The sequence below is a fragment of the Paramisgurnus dabryanus genome, chromosome 14, assembly GCF_030506205.2.
Source record: "Paramisgurnus dabryanus chromosome 14, PD_genome_1.1, whole genome shotgun sequence".
NCBI classification, from domain to species: domain Eukaryota; kingdom Metazoa; phylum Chordata; class Actinopteri; order Cypriniformes; family Cobitidae; genus Paramisgurnus; species Paramisgurnus dabryanus.
Genome location: NC_133350.1, coordinates 30,166,172 through 30,184,208, shown reverse-complemented (window position 1 = coordinate 30,184,208; position 18,037 = coordinate 30,166,172). Strand labels below are relative to the sequence as shown.

At 41.0% G+C, this 18,037-nt stretch overlaps 5 non-coding genes and 1 pseudogene across 5 annotated transcripts; 2 read left to right on the top strand and 4 right to left on the bottom strand.

Annotated features, from left to right (window-relative positions):
* The first annotated feature begins 2,613 nt into the window (after window positions 1-2,613).
* On the top strand, window positions 2,614-2,827 carry LOC135719592 (small nucleolar RNA U3). The gene has a single exon (XR_010521220.1). It is a non-coding gene; the product is annotated as a small nucleolar RNA U3 (small nucleolar RNA).
* A 2,463-nt stretch (window positions 2,828-5,290) lies between these two features.
* Window positions 5,291-5,504, top strand: LOC135719567 (small nucleolar RNA U3). Its single transcript, XR_010521199.1, has one exon. It is a non-coding gene; the product is annotated as a small nucleolar RNA U3 (small nucleolar RNA).
* A 4,971-nt stretch (window positions 5,505-10,475) lies between these two features.
* Window positions 10,476-10,689, bottom strand: LOC135719583 (small nucleolar RNA U3). Its single transcript, XR_010521212.1, has one exon. It is a non-coding gene; the product is annotated as a small nucleolar RNA U3 (small nucleolar RNA).
* A 908-nt stretch (window positions 10,690-11,597) lies between these two features.
* LOC135719586 (small nucleolar RNA U3) lies at window positions 11,598-11,811 on the bottom strand. Its single transcript, XR_010521215.1, has one exon. It is a non-coding gene; the product is annotated as a small nucleolar RNA U3 (small nucleolar RNA).
* Window positions 11,812-13,360: 1,549 nt separating this feature from the next.
* Window positions 13,361-13,542, bottom strand: LOC135719602 (small nucleolar RNA U3; annotated as a pseudogene).
* A 3,051-nt stretch (window positions 13,543-16,593) lies between these two features.
* Window positions 16,594-16,807, bottom strand: LOC135719597 (small nucleolar RNA U3). The gene has a single exon (XR_010521224.1). It is a non-coding gene; the product is annotated as a small nucleolar RNA U3 (small nucleolar RNA).
* Between the last annotated feature and the right edge of the window lie 1,230 nt (window positions 16,808-18,037).

Sequence of the window (18,037 nt, the reverse complement as noted above, 5' to 3'; positions counted from 1 at the left end):
AAAAGGGCCTCGCTCGGAAGAGTGTCAGTGAGGACATTAGGCAACCTGGTAAGTTGTAATACACACTTCACTTTTGAGTCACGTGACGTTTATCGACCCGCGTCGTTTATTTTCCCCCTATAGTAAGGTTACCAAATACAAACTGGTACCTCTCTCGATAAATGCACAATCAACACTAGTCATCTTGCAAACAGACAACCGCATAGCACTTGCCCCTCCCACAAGAAGCGTTTCTTGCGGAGTTTGCCTCTGACGCACGTCAAATTATTGCTTTTTTCGCGCGTCTACTCCGCTCTACACGCGCGAATGCACCCAAATTGTTTAAGCGGCAAACCACGCAGGGTAGATGCGATTTTGATGCCTGAAACGCGGTTGGTGTAAACTCAGCATAATTGTGGGCTTGCACAGAAAGTGCATGCATGGCTGCAAAGCAAAATGTATGGCTGTTTCTCAATGTTAAGGATACTACCTTGGCAGGACTGGTCCTTACAAGTCACTTCCTTCAGAGGCTAGGCGAGGCTCCTCTTTAGAATTTGGAAAACACGTAAATGGAACAGGCTAGCAAGTGCACGTCATTGTGTCAGTAAAAACGTGTGCTTTTGGCACTGCGCGCATAGGATTGTGGGTGATTTGAGAGTGAGTAGGATACACATATGCATCCTTTCCTGTATATGGGATATTTCTCAAATGAAGGACTCAGTCCTTGGTGGCAATTCCGAGGATCCTCGACATTGGAACAGTCCTTCGACAGATGTCGATGACGTAGCATCCTCGAAATTCTGGCATCCGAGGATCCTTCCTTGACATTGAGAAACAGCCAATATGTGTAAACAGCAGGGAGAAAATGCATACAATTTTAACTGAAATACTGTGGAAGAGTACTGAAGTCGAAGAGCACTTGTTCATTTCTGCAATTGTTTACTGAGAAATTCTGACTGGTTTTTGGTTCCTGGACAAATTGTGGGATGATATGATTGAACCCTGAATCATCTGAGTGGATTCTTCTGGATAACTCTTTGTCACTTTTCTTACCATAAAACAACACAGCTGACAAGGTGTGACAACTCGCGCTTTGCACAGTTCAAATGATGGAGGGGGCGGTCTCCACTGTCCATGTGATCGAGGGCTTAGGGCAATCCATTTGAACCTACTTCAAGTGTTCCAGCAGTAGTGGGCACTCATACAATGTAAGCAATAATGTACATCCTAATGAACAAGACTGAGGGAAGTTAGCAAGGGAAGGTCATAAAAAACGAATTGGAATGCAGGGCATGAAAATCTGTCTGCAACAGCAAAATCCCTCCAAAATACAACCTGCAGGTTGTGAGACTCGAACTGGCAACCCTCTGGTTACAAGCCAGACTCTCTTACGACTAACATTTTTTTTGTCCCTCTCAGAATCATCAAGCCATAACTTACCATCACTGGGGTTCATCAACCTGCCCTTCAATTAGTTGACCTTTCTCTGTTAATACCATCTGCGCTGGGATTGTCTGGATTACTTACAAGTTGTCATTTTGTCGCTGACATTAGGTTTGTTTGAGATGAGACAAGGATGACTTGCTGGTGACACAGGACACAGCTTAATGCTCATTTGCCCGGGAATGTCAGCTGATCACTTGTTAATTCTAAAAACTCTAATTCCTGAAGTAGTTTTTATATTAATTCAATTGTTCTTTACTATGACATTAATATTTTTAATGATTTCCTGTAAACTTTTGTATTGGTGTTTAATTATTTGTACTGTGAGCTGTTTATATTTCACACAACAGAAACGAATTTGTATTACCACTAGACTTAGATTTATTCATCCCAACATTTACTAAGTAACCTTTTCCAGTAACGAACAGTTCACCTTCGTTGATTCTCCTCATAAACATCTTTATGTAAATGCATTTATTGGTATTTAAGTTGCATCTATTTAATTCGTGATAAAATATGCGAACGTGATCTCTGCCTCTGCTGACGTTTGTAGTCGACTGGACTGCGAGATTGTTGAAGTGTCTGACTTAAAGCTATTTTTTTCACTCCTCCCCTCACTGCAGCCGTCTGCTCTCGTCTGAATTTCAGGCAAGGCAAGCTGCATCTCAAACTAAACCTATTACGAGATCCTCTGGGGATACTATCAAACAGGTTTGAAAATATTGTGGCATCTGTGATAGCTCGACACAGGTTTGAATCACGTTGCTGAAATATACTAAAAGACCTTTGGTGACTGCAACAAGCTCCGATTTGGTCGTTATCCGAGGGTTTTGTTGCATACTTTAGAAATCTGTCCATGACAGCAAAATCCCACCAAAATCCAACTTGCAACCAGTTGCAACTTGAAGGCTCCGAGATGATTTGAACTGACAACTCTCGGATTACAAGCCCGACTCTCTTACGAATAGGCTAAGACTGCCCATGCCACCTTTGTTTCCTTAATACTATAAATAGTGTATTGTTATTAACAGATTTGCACAAATCCATTCATTAACTACAGTTCATTCTGAAAGGTTGTATAGTTTGTGTTTCTGTGCATTTTGTCCCTCTCAGAATCATCAAGCCACAACTTACCGTCATTGAGGTTCATCGTCTCTTTGAAGTTGTGTTTGGTAAATACAGTGTGATGTCAAGACTATGTTTTCAGAGATCATTTCTATAGTTTTAAACTAGGAAATGTGTTTCAAAAGAGCTGGGTTTCTTGAACCACGATGAAGAGTGTTGATGTGTTTCTCTGAGCGTGAGTCAAATAATAGTTGATGATAGTTATCACTGATTATTACTATTGATGAATGTTCTTTAATCCTAATAGGTTTAAAGAAGAGAAATGCATGATCTGAGTGGGTTTGTTATTTGGGGTTAAAAGAAAGAACATGATCCTGTGGGGAATTTTTTGTAAATTTGTGTTTAAGGTTTTGAGAAAATAAGTGATGGTTTCAACAATATGTTTTTTAGCAATTCAGAAAAGTGTTACGACCATTCTTTATATGTATTATTATTTTATGTGGTATGTAGTTTGTATTGATTTTGGTTTATCCTTTTACCGAGGAGAACCTCTGTCCTTGTGCACCTGCGGCTCATGATGACGCTTGGGGTGGAGATAAAAGGAGAGTGTGGATGTGTGAGGGGGCAAAGTTTCCTATGCTGTTTCAATCTGAACTCCAGTCGCCCGGTCGCCACTGCCACTGTCTTTAGCTCCACGTGAGCGTGGCACACACTTGAGGGGAAGCTCTATTTGTCCCGCTGTTTGGAAAAGAGCTCTGTGTGCGTCCTGATGTTCCGCCGATGCTGAAAAGCTGTTTGTTTATTTCATTTTTCTGGCTGTTCTATGTTTTTTGTTTTGTTAGTTGTTTGTGAAAATCTTTCGTCCTCAACCTTACAAGTAGTTGCCTGCGGCACGTGAGTGCAGGGGCATTAATACATATTTAAATGGTGCTTTGACTCGCGTGTCCTTTTTATGTTGCGTGAACCCTAAAAATTTGAGGGGTTCGTAACAAAAAGCTTTATTATTCGTGTAACCCCTTTCATTTTTATCCCAAATGAACATTTAGTAAGCACTACCTTAAAAATGGGTATTGCCCCTTTAATGCTGCGTTTACACCAACCGCGGTAGAGGCGTGAAGCGTGAGTGATTTCAATGTTAAGTCAATGTGAAGACGCGTCGACGCCCGTCAGGAGGTCCCGTGGCGTGGAAGAGGCATTTTGGCGTGGAAGAGGCTGCTGTGGTGGCAGCCCCGCCCGGAGTCACTCATTCAACCAATCCTTGATATTGTCCTATACGACACAAGTTCTTATTTCTATAGAGGAGACAGGAATAAAAAGGGCCTCGCTCGGAAGAGTGTCAGTGAGGACATTAGGCAACCTGGTAAGTTGTAATACACACTTCACTTTTGAGTCACGTGACGTTTATCGACCCGCGTCGTTTATTTTCCCCCTATAGTAAGGTTACCAAATACAAACTGGTACCTCTCTCGATAAATGCACAATCAACACTAGTCATCTTGCAAACAGACAACCGCATTGCACTTGCCCCTCCAACAAGAAGCGGAGTTTGCCTCTGACGCACGTCAAATTATTGCTTTTTTCGCGCGTCTACTCCGCTCTACACGCGCGAATGCACCCAAATTGTTCAAGCGGCAAACCACGCAGGGTAGATGCGATTTTGATGCCTGAAACGCGGTTGGTGTAATCTCAGCATAATTGTGGGCTTGCACAGAAAGTGCATGCATGGCTGCAAAGCAAAATGTATGGCTGTTTCTCAATGTTAAGGATACTACCTTGGCAGGACTGGTCCTTACAAGTCACTTCCTTCAGAGGCTAGGCGAGGCTCCTCTTTAGAATTTGGAAAACACGTAAATGGAACAGGCTAGCAAGTGCACGTCATTGTGTCATTAAGTCAGTAAAAACGTGTGCTTTTGGCACTGCGCGCATAGGATTGTGGGTGATTTGAGAGTGAGTAGGATACACATATGCATCCTTGCCTGTATATGGGATATTTCTCAAATTAAGGACTCAGTCCTTGGTGGCAATTCCGAGGATCCTCGACATTGGAACAGTCCTTCGACAGATGTCGATGACGCAGCATCCTCGAAATTCTGGCATCCGAGGATCCTTCCTTGACATTGAGAAACAGCCAATATGTGTAAACAGCAGGGAGAAAATGCATACAATTTTAACTGAAATACTGTGGAAGAGTGCTGAAGTCGAAGAGCACTTGTTCATTTCTGCAATTGTTTACTGAGACATTCTGACTGGTTTTTGGTTCCTGGACAAATTGTTGGATGATATGATTGAACCCTGAATCATCTGAGTGGATTCTTCTGGATAACTCTTTGTCACTTTTCTTACCATAAAACAACACAGCTGACAAGGTGTGACAACTCGCGCTTTGCACAGTTCAAATGATGGAGGGGCGGTCTCCACTGTCCATGTGATCGAGGGCTTAGGGCAATCCATTTGAACCTACTTCAAGTGTTCCAGCAGTAGTGGGCACTCATACAATGTAAGCAAAGATGTACATCCTAATGAACAAGTCTGAGGGAAGTTAGCAAGGGAAGGTCATAAAAAACGAACTGGAATGCAGGGCATGAAAATCTGTCTGCAACAGCAAAATCCCTCCAAAATACAACCTGCAACCAGTTGCAACCTGCAGGCCGTGAGACTCGAACTGGCAACCCTCTGGTTACAAGCCAGACTCTCTTAAGACTAACAATTTTTTTGTCCCTCTCAGAATCATCAAGCCACAACTTACCGTCATTGGGGTTCATCGTCTCTCTGAAGTTGTGTTCGATTAGCGCAGTGAGATGTCAAGACTATGCTTTCAGGGATCATTTCTATAGTTTTAAACTAGGAAATGTGTTTCAGAAGAGTTGGGTCTCTTGAACCACGATGAAGAGTGTTGATGTGTTTCTCTGAGCGTGAATCAAGGAATGGTTAGTGGTAGTAATCACAGATCATTGCTATTGATGAATGTTCTTTAATCCTAATAGGTTTAAAGAAGAGAAATGCATGATCTGAGTGGGTTTGTTTTTTGAGGTTTAAAGAAAGAACATAATAAAGAGTACTTTGTTTGTGTATACAAATATTAAAATGTATGTTTTGTTTTTGTCTTGTCATTTTAGAGTGCCATAGTTTTTGCCTATTTCAAAAAACATACTGTTAGATTTTTGGTAGAGTACACTACTAGAAAATTATCTGAATCACCGTGTTGCTCAAATTGTGCGACAAGGTTTCTTTTCACGTTGTCGTCTTGGTTTAGCCTCATGCATAATGCAACATACCGCTGATGAGGTGCACATAATACAAAACACTCTATAAAGAGGCGTTCCCGACCATCAGCGAAAATACATTTTCTCAAATAAATTCTGGCGCGAAATTTCAACGTTCAGGCCATTTCTTCATGAATGCACAATCAACACTGGGATTGGCTGGATTACTTACAAGTTGTCATTGTTTCCCTCACATTAGGAGATCCTCTGGGGATACTATCAAACAGCCCTGTGTTCCAGTTAGTTTTTCAATGACCTTCCCTCGCTAACTTCCCTCAGTCTCGTTCACTCGGATGTACATCATTGCTTACGTTGTATGAGTGCGCCCTAAGTAGATAGGAGTTTTCCTTACTCAAACATGTTCTGAGGGCAGAAAGAATATGATTGGATCACAAAAACGACCAATCAAAATGCTTGTTACTCGGAGCCTTCAAGGCAGCTTCTGCAGTGAAGCAGTTCGAGCTCACCGTTGGTCAGATGAGTAGCGCAGATATGGTAAGATAGGAATGGGACTGTATTTGAATTCAGCTTGAAATGTTTTGAATGTTTACGTGACGTGTTTTTGTGTTTTCACGTGTCTGTGGCACGACTTTCTTTTTTGTGCCGGTTTCACGTAATGGTTATTCAAAATTTTTCCTTTTTTTCAAACCGTTGTTGCTTGGGATTGGGTTTAGATTTGTGGTTTTCGTCAGATTTTTAAGCTGTATTCGCGCAAGGATAAAGTTGGGTTTGGGTTAGAATGGCATTGGTTTATACGTTTATGTCACAGGGTGACTTTTATAGAGCGGAACCGAAATTGGCGAATCCTGGTTCCGCTCGAAGATGGTTTTTGCCCAAGCCGCATTCGACGACACACTCCTTCACTTCCTGGTTTCCAGGGTAACGTAAGCGGGACCTTACGAGCCACAGGTGAAACAAATTAAATAAGTAAATTATGATTGAAGGCGGTGTGAGGACGAGAAGTATAAAAGGCTCTGCAGAAATACGAATGAGAGAAGCGATCGACACTAGAGGCGATCGACGCGGGGAAAGCTCCTTTGCCAAAGGCAGAGAGATGACACGCACCTTTTGAAGAGCCACAGGAGGTGAAAGAAAGGCAGGACGTGAATCGATTAAAGGAGCACCCCGAAGAGAGCAGTTGTTGTGTGCAGTGTTGAAGCGCTGCGTTTGCATCCTCTGTTACGCTGGCTGTGGGCTGTTTATCTCTCTCTCGGGCTGGAGCTAATATGACTGTGTGGACTTTGTAAACCTTAAGGGTTGAAGAAAGAACGGAAACATTGGAAACTGAAACCCAATAACGAAGAGGAAGCAGAGATAGCGTGAGTGTATATCTGCATGGAAAATATTGAGACGCATGACATTGCTGTGTAACCCTGTTAGGGGAAGAGACGCCCTGTGTTGTGTGACCGAGGTGATCGCTGTGTGAATTACAACAGAGGACAGTTGGAACCAAGGTTTACAGCATCCGTGAGTATAAAACACTGAGCTGAAGACGCACTGTGTAAATAACCTGTGGTTATAGTGATTATCTCCGAGTGAAGGAGGACGGCCCTACCCCTAAATTTGTGTGGTGGGTGAGCCTAAGGCACATTGGCTGGGGCTAGCCACGGCGACGCATCTACCGACTGGGCCGTATTAACCATCGCCGAACAGACCCCGGCGAAGTGGAGAAAGGCGGGCATCCTAAGTGTACACTGGATTGTGGTGGGTGAGTCTTTGTGCTGTGGAACTTTCACTTTGACGTGGTGCTGTGTATTGCTGTGTATCGCTGTGTGTCTTGTCAGACCAAAACCCCCGCCTTCATACGCCTCGTCGAGGGAGAACGAAGAGGCTGCCGGTCTCAGTCTGGTTACTAAATCTATGTTGTGAGCACGCCCCAGGTGGAGAGTAACAGTGTGAAACCCGTACTTACTGTACGCTGTGTCCAGCAGAGAGGTGAGAGTAAACCAAGTCCAAGTAACTGTGCCTCTGTGTCCCAGCTGCTGCCTGTGGAGAAAGAGAGCGAGAGAGTGAGCGACACGAAAAGGAACTGTGTGAAACCCGTACTTACTGTACGCTGTGTCCAGCAGAGAGGTGAGAGTAAACCAAGTCCAAATGACTGTGTCTCTGTGTCCCAGCCGCCGCCTGTGGAGAAAGAGAGAGAGAGAGAGTGAGCGACACGAAAAGGAACTGTGTGAAACCCAGCCTGTGAAGAGAACGAGAGCCTGAAGAGGCCGTTATTTTAAGTTCCCCTTCCTCCCTCCCCTATTTATTATTTTAAGTAAATTAAATAAAGTTTATTTTAATATTATGCTTACCTTGTGTGTCTGGTCATTGGGTTGGCTTTGGGAACCTCCTCGAGGTGGAAAAAAGGGCATGACCTTATTAACATCTGGGTCCACCCCTACCTGTGACATTTATTTGTCAGAAATTTAAACGGCTTTTGCATGGGGTTGGGGATAGCGTTGGGTTAGGGTGAGGATGTCATTTTATGTAACAGAAAGTTGTTCTAACCCCAATCCCAAGCGACAATGGTAAGAAAATAGGAAAAACAATTGACTAACCAATACGAGCACTTGTTGCTTTCTTCAATTGTTTACTGAGACATTCGGACTGGTTTTTGGTTCCTGGACAAATTTTTGGATGATATGACTGAACCCTGAATCATCTGAGTGGATTCTTCTGGATAACTCTTTGTCACTTTTCTTACCATAAAACAACACACAGCTGACAAGGTGCGACAACTCGTGCTTTGCACAGTTCAAATGATGGAGGGGTGGTCTCCACTTTCCATGTGATCCAAGGGCGTAGGTTTGATTCTGGCATTGGTGGGGACATAAATAAAATGGTTGCATTGCAAAAACTGTTTATCACCGTTTACTTGACACAAACAACAGACAACTCAGTATGCACTTTACTCAGTAACATCTGACTCGCCACCCCCGGCCATCCCAAATTGATAATAAACAATTCGTTATGTCCTAGAGCCTAATAAACAGTAACTGTTTAAGTCTTTGTCAAAAAAAATAGAAAATCACATTGTAAGATATAACCATATTTACTTTATAACAATGAAGAATATGCAATTAATATTTAATTCTTAATTTAAATTTGCCAAAAAAATCCCAGTGTTGAAGTAGGTATGTATATCATGCTGTTTCCTGAACAACGTTTATTAACGTTTCTGTAGTTCACATTAAATCTTCTTTTCATTAACAGACAGTTAATCAGTGTGAAAAAAAATAATTTTAAGTTTAAAATGCAACCTTACATTATGTCTACATCTGTGCAAGTAATGACCACAGTGCAGTAATGTAAAGTATTCAGCAATCATGACATGAATTCATGTTTTTACCATGTTGGGGTAATTTTCTTTCATGGATTAGGGACCCCCTAAATAACCTTGCTACCCCATTTATAAGGTTGACAAAAGTTTGCAACTCCTCAGGTTAACATGGGATTGTCGTGTATTGGTGAAAATACTTTCCTTGAATCATTATGTGACACAACTTGTTCCGTATTTTGTGAATGAAACAGCTACAGTGGGTATAATAATACTTTCTTCCTCACTTACCTGTAGCCCGAATAATCACGCGCGTCTTGTTGAGTGAACTTTGGCGCGTTGTACAAAGTGAAACCATCCTATCACACGTAGCGAGTAAAGACAAGCCCATAAAGTGATGTGATTTAGAGAGGCGGGACTCAAGAAATGCTAATCCAATCATATTAGCAATAAGATTAGAGAGGCGGGACTAAAGAAATGCAAAGCCAATCATATTAGCGATGTGAGTTACGGAGGCGGGCATTGCAGAGAATGAAAGCTGTTAACCGTTTGTGTACCACATAGAGCGTCATTTTTACAGAACGGAATTGCAAAAGATTTCTAGTATCATTTAAATGATTCCTGAAAAAAATATAATAAGTAAAAAATAGAAAACACAAGAATAAGAAGGACATTAGTGGTTATATATAAATACAGATTAATAGTTTGGTCGAAATTATTGCTAGGGACAATTCAGTCTTCCCTGAATATTGCTAGGGACATGTCCCTAGCGTCCCACCCTAAATCTATGCCCATGATGTGATCGAGGGCTAAGGGCAATCCATTTGAACCTACTTCAAGTGTTCCAGCAGTAGTGGGCACTCATACAATGTAAGCAATGATGTACATCTTAATGAACGAGACTGAGGGAAGTTAGCAAGAGAAGGTCATAAAAAACAAACTGGAATAAAGGGCTGTTTGATAGTTTCCCCAGAGGATCTTCTAATGTGAGGGATACAATGACAACTTGTAAGTAATCCAGCCAATCCCAGCGCACATGACATTAACAGAGAAAGGTCAACCAATTGAAGGGCAGGTTGATCGTGCATTCATGAAGAAATGGCCTGAACGTTGAAATATTGTGCCAGAATTTATTTGAGAAAATGTATTTTCGCTAATGGTCGGGAATGCCTCTTTATAGAGTGTTTAGTATTATGTGCACCTCATCAGCGGTGTGTTGTATTATGCATGCGGCTAAACCAAGACGACAACGTGAAAAGAAACCTTGTTGCACAATTTGAGCAACACAGTGATTCAGATAGTTTTCTAGTAGTGTACTCTACCAAAAATCTAACAGTATGTTTGTTGAAATATGTAAAAACTATGGCACTCTGAAATGACAAGACAAAACATACATTTTAATATTTGTATACACAAACGAAGTACTCTTTATTATGTTCTTTCTTTAAACCTCAAAAAACAAACCCACTCAGATCATGCATTTCTCTTTTTTAAACCTATTAGGAGTAAAGAACATTCATCAATAGCAATGATCTGTGATAACTACCACTAACCATTCCTTGATTCACGCTCAGAGAAACACATCAACACGCTTCATCGTGGTTCAAGAGACCCAACTCTTCTGAAACACATTTCCTAGTTTAAAACTATAGAAATGATCCCTGAAAGCATAGTCTTGACATCTCACTGCGCTTATCGAACACAACTTCAGAGAGACGATGAACCCCAGTGATGGTAAGTTATGGCTTGATGATTCTGAGAGGGACAAAAAAATTGTTAGTCGAAAACTAGTCTGGCTTGTAACCAGAGGGTTGCCAGTTCGAGTCTCACGGCCTGAAGGTTGTATCGTGGAGGGATTTTGCTGTTGCAAACAGATTTTCATGCCCTGCGTTCCAGTTCGTTTTTTATGACCATCCCTTGCTAACTCTTCTTCCCTGCTGTTTACACATATTGGCTGTTTCTCAATGTCAAAGAAGGATCCTCGGATGCCAGAATTTCGAGGATGCTATGTCATTGACATCTGTCGAAGGACTGTTCCAATGTCGAGGATCCTCAGAATTGCCACCACGGACTGAGTCCTTCGTTTGATAAATATCCCATATACAGGAAAGGATGCATATGTGAATCCTTCACGCTCTTTGTGCTATCAATTCACCCACAATCCTATGCGCGCAGCGCTGAAAGCACACGTTTTACTGACTTAATGACACAATGACGTGCACTTGCTAGCCTGTTCCATTTAGGTGTTTGCCAAATTCTAAAGAGGAGCCTCCCCTAGGACCAGTCCTGCCAAGTTAGTATCCTTGACATTGAGAAACAGCCATACATTCTGCTTGACAGTCATGCACGCACTCTCTGTGCGAGCCCACACTTAAAGGGGCAATACCCATTTTTAAAGTAGCGCTTACTAAATGTTCATTTGGGATAAAAATGACAGGGGTTACACAAACAATACAGCTTTTCTTAATTGCTAAAAATATATAGTTGAAACCATCAATTGTTTTCTCAAAACCTTAAACACCAATTCAAATTTACAAAAAACTCCCCACAGGACCATGTTCTATCTTTTGATCTCAAATAATAAACCCACTCAGATCATGCACTTCTCTTCTTTAAACCTATTAGGAATAAAGAACAGTCATCAATAGTAATGATCGTTGATAGCTATCACCAACCATTCCTTGATTCACACTCAAAGAAACACATCAACGCTCTTCATCGTGGTTCAAGAAACCCAACTCTTTTGAAACACATTTCCTAGTTTAAAACTATAGAAATGATCTCTGAAAGCATAGTCTTGACATCTCACTGAGCTTACCGAACACAACTTCAGAGAGACGATGAACCTCAATGACAGTAAGTTGTGGCTTGATGATTCTGAGAGGGACAAATTGCGCAGAAACACAAACTATAAAACCTTTCAGCATGGACTGTAGTTAATGAATGGATTTGTGCAAATCTGTTAATAACAATACACTATTTATAGTATTAAGGAAACAAAGGTGGCATGGGCAGTCTTAGCCTATTCTTAAGAGAGTCGGGCTTGTAATCCGAGAGTTGTCAGTTCAAATCTCGGAGCCTTCAAGTTGCAACTGGTTGCCAGTTGGATTTTGGCAGGATTTTGCTGTCATGGACAGATTTCTAAGTTATGCAACAAAACCCTCGGATAACGACCAAATCGGAGCTTGTTGCAGTCACCAAAGGTCTTTTAGTATTTTTCAGCAACGTGATTCAAACCTGTGTCGAGCTATCACAGATGCCACAATATTTTCAAACCTGTTTGATAGTATCCCCAGAGGATCTCGTAATAGGGTTGTTTGAGATGCAGCTTGCCTTGCCTGAAATTCAGACTAGAGCAGACGGCTGCAGTGAGGGGATGAGTGAAAAAATAGCTTTAAGTCAGACACTTCACCAATCTCGCAGTCCAGTAGACTACAAACGTCAGCAGAGGCAGAGATCACGTTCGCATATTTTATCACGAATTAAATAGATGCAACTTAAATACCAATAAATGCATTTACATAAAGATGTTTATGAGGAGAATCAACGAAGGTGAACTGTTTGTTACTGGAAAAGGTTACTTAGTAAATGTTGGGATGAATAAATCTAAGTCTAGTGGTAATACAAATTCGTTTCTGTTGTGTGAAATGTAAACAGCTCACAGTACAAATAATTAAACACCAATACAAAAGTTTACAGGAATTCATTAAAAATATTAATGTCATAGTAAAGAACAATTTAATTAATATAAAAACTACTTCAGGAATTAGAGTTTTTAGAATTCAGCTGACATCCCCGGGCAAATGAGCATTAAGCTGTGTCATCAGCAAGTCATACTTGTCTCATCTCAAACAAGCCTAATGTCAGCGACAAAATGACAACTTGTAAGTAATCCAGACAATCCCAGCGCAGATGGTATTAACAGAGAAAGGTCAACCAATTGAAGGGCAGGTTGATTGTGAATTCATGAAGTAATGGCCTGAACGTTGAAATATTGCGACAGAATTTATTTGAGAAAATGTATTTTTCGCTGATGGTCGGAAACGCCTCTTTATAGAGTGTTTTATATTATGTGCACCTCGTCAGCTGTGTGTTCTATTATGCATGCGGCTAAACCAAGACAACAACATGAAAAGAAACCTTGTTGCACAATTTGACCAACACGGTGATTCAGATAATTTTCTAGTAGTGTACTCTACCAAAAATCTAGCATTATGTTTATTGAAATAAGCAAAAATTATGGCCTTCTGAGATGACAAGACAAAAAAACATACATTTTAATATTTGTATACACAAATAAAATACTCTTTATTATGTTCTTTCTTTAAACCTCAACAAACAAACCCACTCAGATCATGCATTTCTCTTCTTTAAACCTATTAGGATTAAAGAACATTCATCAATAGTAATGATCTGTGATAACTACCACTAACCATTCCTTGATTCATGCTCAGAGAAACACATCAACACTCTTCTGAAACACATTTCCTAGTTTAAAACTATAGAAATGATCCCTGAAAGCATAGTCTTGACATCTCACTGCTCTTATCGAACACAACTTCAGAGAGACAATGAACCCCAGTGATGGTAAGTTGTGGCTTGATGATTCTGAGAGGGACAAAAAAATTCTTAGTCGTAAGAGAGTCTGGCTTGTAACCAGAGGGCTGCCAGTTCGAGTCTCACAGCCTGCAGGTTGTATTTTGGAGGGATTTTGCTGTTGCAGACAGATTTTCATGCCCTGCGTTCCAGTTCGTTTTTTATGACCTTCCCTTGCTAACTTCCCTCAGTCTTGTTCATTAGGATGTACATCATTGCTTACATTGTATGAGTGCCCAGCCCACTACTGCTGGAACACTTGAAGTAGGTTCAAATGGATTGTCCTAAGCCCTCGATCACATGGACAGTGGAGACCGCCCCATCCATTATTTGAACTGTGCAAAGCGCGAGTTGTCACACCTTGTGAGCTGTGTGTTATTTTATGGTAAGAAAAGTGACAAAGAGTTATCCAGAAGAATCCACTCAGATGATTCAGGGTTCAATCATATCATCCAACAATTTGTCCAGAAACCAAAAACCAGTCAGAATGTCTCAGTAAACAATTGCAGAAAGCAACAAGTGCTCTTCGACTTCAGCACTCTTCCACAGTATTTCAGTTAAAATTGTATGCGTTTTCTCCCTGCTGTTTACACATATTGGCTGTTTCTCAATGTCAAGGAGGATCCTCGGATGCCAGAATTTCGAGGATGCTATGTCATTGACATCTGTCAAAGGACTGTTCCAATGTCGAGGATCCTCGGAATTGCCACCACGGACTGAGTCCTTCGTTTGAGAAATATCCCATATACAGGAAAGGATGCATATGTGTATTCTTCACGCTCTTCGTGCTATCAAATCACCCACAATCCTATGCGTGCAGCGCCGAAAGCACACGTTTTTACTGACTTAATGACACAATGACGTGCACTTGTTAGCCTGTTCCATTTACGTGTTTTCCAATTTCTAAAGAGGAGCCTCGCCTAGCCTCTGAAGGAAGTGACTTGTAAGGACCAGTCCTGCCAAGTTAGTATCCTTGACATTGAGAAACAGCCATACATTCTGCTTTGCAGCCATGCACGCACTCTCTGTGCGAGCCCACACTTAAAGGGGCAATACCCATTTTTAAAGTAGTGCTTACTAAATGTGACCAGTCACGGAAAGTAGGGACACAAGTCGGATCTGGGCATTTTGAGTTATTCACAGATTCTGAAAGTGCAGTTTCTAAGCTTTCCAACGATATGTAACACATGGAAATCTGATAAGATTTGGAGAAGTTGTGGCCATTTGAATATAGGAACTCAGAAATACTCAAACCGAGAAAATCGAGACGAAAGGGACTCTTCTTTTCAGCTGGGGGAGACAATAGGGCTCATTTACATCTCATTTAGCTAAGCCATGCCCCCTGTAAAACCCTTTTTGAGATGTTCTAGCATCATATGTAGTATTTTATGACCAAATGACAACCCGCAAAAATAAACATGACTCTTTACCTTTGTGGGGATCACAAGTCGAATCCAGTCTGTTTCAGATTATCCAATGAATTTGTCCACAAATGCGTATAATCCGTGAAATATAGATTGTTTACATCAGATTTCGCATGAATGTCTGGTAATACAATATAATATATAATCTGAATACTATTTAAATCGTAACATGTAAGGGTATATGAGCTTACACTCCGTTAAACACATCAACATGCCTTCAAAGTTTGTATTTAAAATAGGGAAGTAGTATAATAGATCATCCAAACAGCGCCGTCGAAAACGTGACATCCTTTAGAGAGGTTACCAATGGCTCGCTCGTTCCTCCATCAGCCAATGACTTCATGGAAAATATTGATAGACAAAACATGTAGCCAATTATATGAAGAATCGATATCTGTGTAACTTCTGTGTGTTTGGACTCATGCTGCGCTGCAAGAACTGACATACAGATGACGTCAAAGTACCGCGAGAGCGAGTCGAAATTAAACTACTCCGTAAGATTTCTTGAAGAGCTCTCGCGGTACTTTGACGTCATCCGACTGCGGCGCCGCATAAAGTCAGTGACGCGGCTGACGTACGATGCGGCTGACTGTTATTTGTTCCGCCCCAGCTTCTTTTATTTTTCTTTTGTTTTGTGCGCCAGAGCTTTACAGTCTGGGGAGACGCAGACTATAAGTTTGAAAAAAAAAAAAAACTTAGGCAACATGTCTGAGGAACAGGGCAGCGCGTCACTACAGTCACGTGACTTCACGCTCGAGCCGGAAGAGAAGACAATGCTGAATAAAGTCGTAATTCTGCTATTTTTGGACCAAACTGTATTTTCGATGCATCAACACAATCTTACTGACCCACTGATGTCACATGGACTACTTTGATAATGTTTTTATTAACTTTCTGGACATGGAAACCATACATAGATTTTCAATGAAGGGGAAAGCTCTCGGACTAAATCTAACGATAAAACATCTTAAACTGTGTTCCGAAGATGAACGGAGGTCTTCCGAGTTTAGAACGACATAAGGGTGAGTCATTACTTACATTATTTTCATTTTTGGGCGAACTATCCTTATTTAGTAGTCACGCTGTTCCCTTTGGGGGCGGAGGCGAAAACACAAGCTTATACAGTATGTAAATATATACACAGACAATGACGCCCCCCGCTGCACGCTAGAATCTCCGGAAAAACAAGCCTATTTTAACCGCAAAATGTACGCTTTTAAATGTACAAAAACTGCTATCTCAAACATGGAGAGGCTTCTTCGTGATCTCAACTAACAGATTCTGCAATAAAACGAAAATCACAAATTTCGAAAAAAAAACTTTGTTTCTCATTTTCTCGAAACTTGTGCTGCCGACTTGAGTCCCTGGTTTCCGTGACGGGTCACAAATGTTCATTTGGGATAAAAATGACATCGGTTACACAAACAATACAGCTTTTCTGAATTGCTAAAAATACATAGTTGAAACCATCACTTGTTTTCTCAAAACCTTAAACACCAATTCAAATTTACAAAAAACTCCCCACAGGACCATGTTCTATCTTTTGATCTCAAATAATGAACCCACTCAGATCATGCACTTCTCTTCTTTAAACTTATTAGGAATAAAGAACATTCATCAATAGTAATGATCGTTGATAGCTATCACCAACCATTCCATGATTCACGCTCAAAGAAACACATCAACACTCTCCATCGTGGTTCAAGAAACCCAACTCTTTTGAAACACATTTCCTAGTTTAAAACTATAGAAATGATCTCTGAAAGCATAGTTTTGACATCTCACTGCGCTTACCGAACACAACTTCAGAGAGACGATGAACCTCAATGACAGTAAGTTGTGGCTTGATGATTCTGAGAGGGACAAATTGCGCAGAAACACAAACTATAAAACCTTTCAGCATGGACTGTAGTTAATGAATGGATTTGTGCAAATCTGTTAAGAACAATGCGTTATTTATAGTATTTAGGATACAACGGTGGCATGGGCAGTTGTTGTCTAGTTGTAAGAGAGTCTGGCTTGTAACCCGAGGGTTGCCAGTTCAAGTGGTTGCAACTGGTTGCATTTTGGAGGGATTTTGCTGTTGTAGACAGATTTTCATGCCCTGCGTTCCAGTTCGTTTTTTATGACCTTCCCTCGCTAATTTCCCTCAGTCTCGTTCACTCGGATGTACATCATTGCAAAAATTTGTCCAGTAACCAAAAACCAGTCAGAATGTCTCAGTAAACAATTGCAGAAAGCAACAAGTGCTCGTATTGGTTAGTCAATTGTTTTTCCTATTTTCTTACCATTGTCGCTTGGGATTGGGGTTAGAACAACTTTCTGTTACATAAAATGACATCCTCACCCCAACCCGTTTAAATTTCTGACAAATAAACGTATAAACCAATGCCATTCTAACCCAAACCCAACGTTATCCTTGCGCAAAAACTGTTTAAGAATCTGACAAAAACCAAAAATGTAAACCCAATCCCAAACCACAATGGTTTGAAAAATGAAAAATAATGAACAACCAATACTTTCCACTGACACGTGAAAACGCAGAAACACCTCACTTAAATGCTCAAAACATTTCAAGCTGATTTTAAATACAGTCTCATTCCTATCTTACCATATCTGCGCTACTCATCTGACCAATGGTGAGCTAGAACTGCTTCACTGCAGAAGCTGCCTTGAAGGCTCCGCTGAGGGCTTAAACAACTAACAAGCATTTTGACTGGTCATTTTTGTGAACCAATCATATTCTTTCTGCCCTCAGAACATGTTTGAGTAAGGAAAACTCCTATCTACGTTTCGCAATGTCAAGGATACTAACTTGGCAGGACTGGTCCTTACAAGTCACTTTCTTCAGAGACTAGGCGAGGCTCCTCTTTAGAATTTGGAGAACACATAAATGGAACAGGCTAGCAAGTGCAAGTCATTTTGTCATTACGTCAGTAAAAACGTGTGCTTTCGGCACTGCGCGCATATGATTGTGGATGATTTGAGAGCGCGAAGAGCGCGAA